Source organism: Pseudorasbora parva, chromosome 16 (genome assembly GCF_024679245.1).
Source record: "Pseudorasbora parva isolate DD20220531a chromosome 16, ASM2467924v1, whole genome shotgun sequence".
NCBI lineage: Eukaryota > Metazoa > Chordata > Actinopteri > Cypriniformes > Gobionidae > Pseudorasbora > Pseudorasbora parva.
Window position 1 is genome coordinate 23,231,282 of NC_090187.1, and position 8,896 is coordinate 23,240,177.

Here is an 8,896-nt window from a genome sequence, read left to right on the forward strand (position 1 = left end):
TTACACAAACTGTCTATAAATGGTGACAATATGGTACTGTGGCTACTCGTAGAAGTTGGCGCCCAGCCAAGATCACTCCAATGGCACATTGCGAAATGCTCAATGAGGTGAAAAAGAACCCTAGACATGAAGGATTGATTGAAGCTGGTTAATATCTCCCTTCATGAGTACAAAATGTAAAACATTGAACATGCATTGAAGGACACCATTAAGGAAGGACACTTTTTTTAAGGAAGAACATGCTGTAAAAATAAAACATCATGCCCACATGCAAACATCATCCCAACTGTGAAGCATGGTGGAGGGAGCATCATGATACGGGGCTCCTTTGCTTCCTCTGGACCTGGACCACTTGCCATTGTGGAGGGTAAAATGAATTCCCAAGTTTATCAGTATATCCTACAGGACAATCTAAAGGTAGCTGCCCGCAAGCTCAAGCTCAGAAGAAGGTGGATAATGCAGCAGTAAAATGACCCTAAAAATCGAAGTAAATCTAGTACAGAATGGCTTTAGACACATAAAATACATCTTTCGGAGTGGCCCAGTCAAAGCCCAAAGAGGATGCTATGGAATGCCTCGAGAGAGCCATTGGCAGCAAATGTTGTAAGAATATGGGGGAGCTGAAGCAGTTCTGTAAGAAAGAATGGTACAAAATTCTTCCTGAACATTATACAGGTCTAATTCATAGCTAAAGGAAGCACTTGCTTGAGGTTATTGCTGCCACAGGTGGTTCAACAGTTATTCAAGGACTGTTCCACTTACTTTTTTTTTTTTTTTTTGTACTTTGTCCATTTGTCCATCTGTCTAGGTTCCTTTTTATCAGAGGTAGACAAAGTACACAACTCTATTACTTAAAGTAAAAGTACAAGTACTACTGGTCAGATGTGTACTTAAGTAAAGGTACAGAAGTATTTGTTTTTAAAAGTGCTTAAGTATCAAAAGTAAATTTCTTTTTATGCCAATGCATTATTTTATCATTGTTGCATTGTTTATAAATGCACATTATGCCATCATGGTGGTTTAAGCCAGTCAGTGATGCTCAATCTGACAAACTAGCATACGACTACCTTAAACTCATTTCAATAAAGTTGCAAAGCTCTTTACAAAGCTGCTGTCACTTTAAGGCCGAATGCATGGACCCTATACTCTGGTAGATATTCTTCCAACTGTTTACTCTTCTCTTTCTCACAGATGTTTAATTTTTTTTAAATGATATAATACACGCATCAAGTGTATGCCAACTAAACTAATCTCTAATCATTTCAGAAAACTGAAACATAATTTCTAAGTATTGCCATGGGTACAGACACTGCGCTAATGAACTATCTTCTATTTTGCTATAAACTGCTAAAAAAAAACTTCATGACCCGACAAGAGTGATTAAAGATAGGCTTTCTGCAACAAAAAAAAAAAAAAAAAAAAAAAAAAAAACCTTTTGATTTCGAGGACCTTGATAGAATTGCAATGGAGTAAAAAGGAAGATATTTTTCTTTCAAATGTTGTGAAGTTAAAGTAATAAGTTTCCAGAAAAAAAGTAAATTTACTTGGACAGTTACTGTCCACCTCTGATTAGAATTACTTAGATGAACCAGGTGCCCCCTTTATTTTCATTATTTATATTATAAAGGGGCTATATGTAATAATTGTTCATTTATCAGTCACTTTTTAACTGCCAATGTGTGAGCTTGCCTCCCATACTCCCTAGGTAGTCTACGAACACAGGCACGCACGCATGCAAGTGCACACACACACAGGCACGCACGCACGCGCACGCACGCACGCACACACACACACACACACACACACACACACACACACACACACACACACACACACACACATATATATATATATATATATATATATATATATATATATATAATGGGAAGAACTCAGGACATTTCTGCTGGAAAAATCTAAATGATGTGACATTTACGCGCGCTCCCAATTGCTTCTCTTCTCTTCTGCTCTGTGATGCATGAAACAAATACTTATGTTCAGGACAATGCTGAAAGAGCTATTCTGTACTGTAATGTCAATGATGCAAAGAAGAAAAAAAACTAAATTCTAACATAGTCAGATCTATATAGACTATAGTCTCAAATATATATTAATATACTTTATAATCAAACTATGATTTCTATACATTCACAATGCCAGGGAAATGCAGTAAATAAAAATTATTTATTTTGAACATTCTTGTTTCCATTTGTTTAATTTTAAAATCTGAGGAGAATTATCCATTGTTGCTTTTGGTACTACTACGTTACAAAGCTGGGATCACTAAATTATAGTCACATTACACACTTTTAACATTAAATAAAGCACAAACATTGCCTGAGATCATCTTTGCCATGTTTTGTGTTATTGTTCCAGCTGCAACGTCGCAAAAATAGAAACAAATAGAAAAATGTACCGCCTCACAGTTTTCAAGAAGGGCAAAACCACAATTTGTACCAGGCTGTAGACATGTTTTTTTTCTGCTTCAAAGTTAGGAATTTTAACATGGGGCTCAATGAGATTCTGCTCCCTTCTGGACAGAGGAGGAATTACAGTTTAAGTTACTTTCATATTCGCTTCAACAGAAACTGGGGAGGTCGCCGCTTGGCTAGAACTAATCATTTACAAAACATGACTATATTTGTTATAACTTATAAATAAATGGTATGCTAATTATATACAAATGTGCTGTGAGTTACTTTGAACATGTGTAAATCATAAAATAAATCAGACAGATCAATTGTAGCTGGGTGATGAGTTATCAGTTGACACTATATATCACTTATAAATCATTGAAGTATATGTCAAACTTGTTTCAGTATCATCTCATTAAACAATGGTCAATCCTTAACAAATTATGAATTTGAAAAACCAGTAGCCTATAAACTGATCGGTGTTCAAAAGCACATTTTTTGAATTTTTATTTTCAAGGGAATAAACATTTATAAATGGCTTACAGTAAGGGGCTTCCAGTGGGTTTAATAAATAATTTAATCTTGTGATAATGTGAAACAGGCCCACCTTCCACTGAAGCTCACATCAGCTGCAAAGTGTTTAAAGACTCAGTGTGTGTCAGAGAAGGCAGTCTATCCCCTTACCAGTCAGCACTTACCTTGCAGTACACACTGCAGTGTTCAAAGCCTGTTATAGATGATGTGCAAATAATTCACAAAGCTTTTTGCATCCCCTAATCTAAAGTGTAAATCATCATCAACTGTAAATGTGTTGCAAATCATATCTCTCACCTTTTTTACATTGTGTGTATGTGTATGCAAGTCATTTACAACACTTTCGGCATCCCCTAATCTAAAGTGTAAAAAAAAAAAAAAAAAAAAAAGTAATGTCTCCAAATAAATAATTTTATAGTGACTGATCACATCTAAATTTTTAGATGTGGTCTAAAAATGTGTTTCAGTTGGCCAAATAGAATTTCTGTGAATTGATGCAATTTAATTCACAATAATTGTATTTGGCCAGCTAAAAAAAAATTAGATGTGATCAGTCACTAGAACATTTTCAATTGGAGACCTTTTGGGGATTTATTTTTTATGTTTTACAGTGTACCATTTATTAATCATTTATGAATAAATTAACAAAAAATGTATAAATTACTTATAACAAAATAGAAAACATTCATAAAATGCTCATCAATTATTAATAATTTATGAATTTAGTCATGTTTTGTAAATGATAAGTTCACCATTAACTAATCATTTATAAATTACATAACAGAATTAATAAAACATTCATAAAAGGATAGCATATCACTTATTAATTATTCATGGGTGTTGTCCAGTTTTTTGTAAATTATCAGTTCATTAACTAATAACTTGTGCACTTTGAACACTTTAAATAAGTGATTTAAAGTGTTCAAATATGTAATAAAAGTATAAAAAATGTACTGAATATTTCTTTAAGTTTCATCATCTATTTCATGACTGCATGAGCTGACGTAAGCAATATGTTGCTTTGGATAAAGGCGACTGCTAAATATAAATGCAAATGAGTACAATGAACTTAAAAAAAGAGTTTATTTACATTAAAACCTTTATAAGTTTCAATTATCATTTATCATCCAGTTATATTAGAAACAGATGCTGGTGCCTCAAAGAACTGGGGATTGCCGGGCTTTTCTGTAGACTACAAATGAAGAGAGTACACTAATCTGAAGAGCCCAACATGTCAATAACATCAAGAGGTTGCAGTGAATGTGCTGCAAGGAACTGTTGTTGAACCTTCATTTTGTTATGCGAGATATATATAAAAAAAATTACAAGCAAGGTGTTTTTTTTTTTGGGAGAGCAGGTGGGTTCTCACTGGGGCAAGCTGTTCTTGGAGATGATTTGAAGGCTTTTTTCTTGCTTGCTACTTGGCAGAATCGAAAATTGTAATTCATTTTCTGAAGCTTCCAACTGTGCTGCGCAATCCACCTCTTACGAGGGAGGGAAAAGGGGAAAAAAGTGGATAAAAGAAAATCACCTCAAATGTTTTAATGGGAATATGAGAATCACCGTGAGTCGGTCTCCTTGAGTTATTCTGAATCTAAAGCATGAAATCAAACTCTGTGCCGTTTCATTTCTTCTCACAAACCTTTGTTTAGTAAAATGAGTCCAATGTCCTTTTGTAATAATGGAGCTGTGAGATGGACAACCCGCTGTGCGGACCATTACTTAGTGCTAGATAATGAAGTCTTTTACAAAGTTGAATTTTGGTCAGACATTAGTGTTTTTTTTGTTTTGTTTTTTTCTGGAAAAGACAGATGCAAGATGCATGCGCTCCTTGTGAGACTAAACTAAAGTGCAGTGATCACGTAAGCATGAGGAAAATATGGAGAACTTGAAGGATTAGTTCACCCAAAAAAAAGAAATTTTGTCATTAATTACTTACCCTCATGTCGTTCGACACCTGTAAGACCTTCGTTCATCTTCGGAACACAAATGGAAGATATTGTTGTTGAAATCCGATGGCTCAGAAAGGCAACCCAGGCTCATTGGAAATACGTGACTCTTCCTACATTTTTGCAACACCCGAAATATGTATCTCCAGGTACGTTTACCTGCACTTTTTGGGTGAACCATCCACCGGAGTGGCTCCGCCAAACCTGATCTCACAGAATGAATATTTATAGCCTAATTTTATATTTTGGAGCAACTAACTCCACTCCTAACCTAAACCTACCAACTCTCAACAATATAAAACACGTAACAGGCAAATAAATGTACAGTCACTTGTATTTATTGCAAAAAACTGACCAAAAAACTGCATAAAAGTAATAACTCATGTTGCATTCCAAGTCTTCTGAAGTCATATGATATCTTCATGTGAAGAACAGAGTTGATCTTTATGTTTTAGTTGTTGAAATGATGATCGCGCTTCAATGACGCATTTGGTCACGAGACACACGACAGCCAATGCTGTCAAAGCTGAGGTGACGTTTCTTCCGGCGGCAATATTTGCAATGTTTTATTAATATTCGGCGGATGGACTCTACGTTACTGATCGCTTTTGGGGATTTTCTTCACAGAAATCAATAATTTGGCATCGGAACACTTAGGATATTAAACTAAGTAACAACTTAGTGTATTTCGGGTGTTGCAAAAGTGATGATGTTTTCGATTTATATAGCGCTTTTCAATGCACTCGAAGCGCTTTACATTGAAGGGGGAAATCTCCTCAACCACCACCAATGTGCAGCACCCACCTGGATGATGCGAAGGCAGCCATTTTGCGCCAGAACGCTCACCACACACCAGCTTATGGTGGAGAGGAGACAGGAGAGTGATGAAGCCAATCAGGAGAGGGGGATGATTAGGAAGCCATGATGGACTGGGGCCAATGGGCAAATTTGGCCAGGATCCCGGGGTTACACCCCTACTCTTTAACGAAGGACATCCTGGGATTTTTAACGACCACAGAGAGTCAGGACCTAGGTTTAATGTCTCATCCGAAGGACGGTGCTCTTTATCAGTGTAGTGTCCCCATCACTATACTGGGGTTTTAGGACCCACACAGACCACAGGGTGAGCACCCCCTGCTGGCCTCACTAACACCTCTACCAGCAGCTACCTGGTTTTCCCATTTGGTCTCCCATCCAGGTACTGACCAGGCTCAGCCCTGCTTAGCTTCAGTAGGAACCAGTCTTGGGCTACAGGGTGATATGGCTGCTGGTTATATAGGCTGCTGCCTAAAATGTAGGCAGAGTCACGTATTTCCAATGTGCCTGGGTTGCAGAAAGGCTACTGGCCACAATGTAATTTCATTTCTCAAAACCCATAAAGGCACTAAAGACATCATTACAAAATCAATGACATTACAGTGAGGATAGAGCGAGGATAGATTTGTGCTAAAAAAATAAAATAAAAACTACGTAACAACTTACAGTATATAGTAATGGCCGATTTCAAAACACTGCTTCAGAAAGCTTCGAACCATTATGAATCAGTGTATCGAATCAGCGGTTCGGATCACCAAAATCACATGATTTCAGCAGTCTGGCAGTTTGACACGCATTCCAAATCATGATTCAATACACTGATTCATAAAGCTCTTAGGCTTCAGGAAGCTGTGTTTTGAAATAGGCCATCCTTATATAAGTCGTTATTTAGTTGTTTTGCGCACAAAAACTATTCTTGTCAATTCATAAAATGATTGTAGAGCCACTGTTGTGAGATGGACTTTGTAACGACGTCTTTAGTGCCTTTATGGGTCTTGAGAGAGGAAATTACATCGTTGTCAATGAAGGCCTTTCTGAGCCATCGGATTTTACCAAAAATATCTTCATTTGTGTTCCAAAGATGAACGGAGGTCTTCCGACATGTACGACATGTCGAACGACATGAGGATGAGTAAATGATGACATGATGTTCATTTCTGGGTCAGCTAACCCTTTAAAACATCTTGCATTGTCTTTGGGTGCAATTTGCTATAACACATTTGATTCCAAAAGTGTTCTTATTAGTAATGAACAGCTGCTAAGTGTGATTAATAAGATTGTTAAAGAATGGATTTTTAGGCAAACAAATTAATTGCAATAAAAGGATGGGCCGTTTAACAACAATTAAGCAATGGAGTAATTAGATGTGATGTTTAACCCACTCCACATGAAAAACCTCTGCTGATTAAAACAGATTGAGAGACAAATTGTCAAGGAACAGTACATTCGGGGTTGAGCAGTGGGCAGCAATATCACAGTATGTAAGGCGTATGGACAGATGCTCACATTATGAGTAGGGCGGTCTGGGGGCGGAACTGTGCCAGTAAGAGCAGCTGGGGCAAACGCTTGCTGACCCCTTTGTGTTCTTCCAGTGTACCGTCTGTCTAATTGTGTTAATCTATGACATTAGAGACCTGATATATCATATAATGATGGCATAATTTATTTCCCATTAAATGAAACGAAGGCTAGTCCAAGCTCAGTCCTGCCTCCACTGTAAATGTATAATGTACAAGTGAAAGAAACAAAGGAAATATATAGCACTACCATTTTCCTTAAAAAAATAAATAAGTATGGATACTTTTATGTAATTCATTACATTTAAAGCTGCTGTCAATCACTTTTTTGTGTTAAAAATAATCAATTATTTTAGCAAGTACATAACCAGCCACACTATAAAAAAAAAAAAAAAATGATGATGATGATGATGATGATGATGATGATGATGATGATTATGATGTTTCCAATTGAAAATGTTCTAGTGACTAATCACATCTAAATTTTTCAGTTGGCCAAATTGAATTTCTGTGAATTAAATTGCATCAATTCACAGATATTACATTTGGTTAACTGAAATTTTTTGATGTAATCAGTCACTAAAACATTTTCAATTGGAGACAGGACATTCAAAACTAGCTGCTAACTTAGCTCGATTTACAATGGTAAGCTTGTAATAATGTTTTTAATTCCAGTGCTACTAGTGGTTTTCCGTGGGAAATTCAAGCATATCTTTGCTTTATTGCGTCATACCTGTACACTTAAATAAGGTGACCAGGTTAGTAGGCTATATTGTGGCTACAGAAAAAAAGGATAAAAAGGCCGTTTGAAATGTGGCATGAACTCTGTGTTTTGAAGGTGGTTCAAAACAAACGCAAATAAGGCTTTTTTCTGCTGGACAGGTAACTTAGTGTACCATTTAGGCAATAGTTCAATTGTAACCATACACTGTAAAAAAAAAAAAAAAATAAATAAAAAAAATTATCTATATATATATATATATATATATATATATATATATATATATATATATATATATATATTGTTGGTTTAACTTAAAAAAGTAAGTAACCCGGTTGCCTTAAAATTTTGAGTTTATTGAAATCAAAAATTTGAGCTGATGCAATGAAGGAAATTGGTTTAATAAATAAATCGGTACAGAGACTGCAGAGACCATTGATGTTAGTTAGCAGAGTTTATTGAGCACCAGAGAGTCAAACAGGGTGAAGTGCAGGCGAACAGGTGAAGACTTTGTGAGATGAGGGGAATCGCTGGAGAGTTTGCTGGAGTACGAGGGACACACACACACTGGATGTGTAAACACTAGGAGACTTGACAAGAGACGCTGGAGATAAGCAGATATCTTTGCGGGAATCCTTGAGGTAAAACAGAGGCAGTTAGTAACTTCTCTAGACGAGACCGGACAGTGACTGTGAGTGTGTGTGTGTCTTTTGTGCTGGGGTGATGATGGGCTGCAGTTGTTCATGATTAAAACTCAGGAGAGGGTGTGCGCTGTGAGTGGGTGACGTTGGAGCCTGGCGTGTCTGTGACAATTATTTTATCTGAACCACATAAAAATGTGATAAATCATGTTCACACACACACACACACACACACACACACACGCACACACACACACACGCACACACGCACACACACACACACACACACACACACACACACACA

General features: G+C 36.6%; 1 pseudogene; it reads right to left on the reverse strand.

Moving 5' to 3' along the window:
* Nucleotides 1-6,053: 6,053 nt before the first annotated feature.
* On the reverse strand, nt 6,054-6,169 carry LOC137043984 (5S ribosomal RNA; annotated as a pseudogene).
* Nucleotides 6,170-8,896: the final 2,727 nt, after the last annotated feature.